The sequence below is a fragment of the Cariama cristata genome, unplaced genomic scaffold (genome assembly GCF_000690535.1).
Source record: "Cariama cristata isolate BGI_N322 unplaced genomic scaffold, ASM69053v1 scaffold22817, whole genome shotgun sequence".
NCBI classification, from domain to species: domain Eukaryota; kingdom Metazoa; phylum Chordata; class Aves; order Cariamiformes; family Cariamidae; genus Cariama; species Cariama cristata.
The window spans coordinates 9,165-9,457 of record NW_009625253.1 but is presented as its reverse complement, the minus strand read 5'-3'; positions in this window follow the sequence as shown (position 1 = coordinate 9,457).

Genomic DNA, 293 nt, shown 5'->3' with positions numbered 1-293 from the left:
TTACATCTCCAGAAAGCAGGCTGAGAGTTCACGCACGAAAACTTGGCAGCTCTCCGCCAGCAAGCCGCACTCCCCGGCACCCTCCTCGTCCCCTAGCGTGGGCAGAGCTGTGTGCCCAGGCACTTCCCCGGGGTCCCTTCTTTTTTTCTACCCACAGACCTCAAGGCAATAACACATGCCCTGGGTCTTACGTCAAGGTTCCCCGGGAGTCTGGGGTTTTACTGCCTGGGGGGTGGCCCGGGAGTGCCGAGTAGCAGGGTCGGCAGCCGGGGGGGCATGCGGGCGCAGCACAC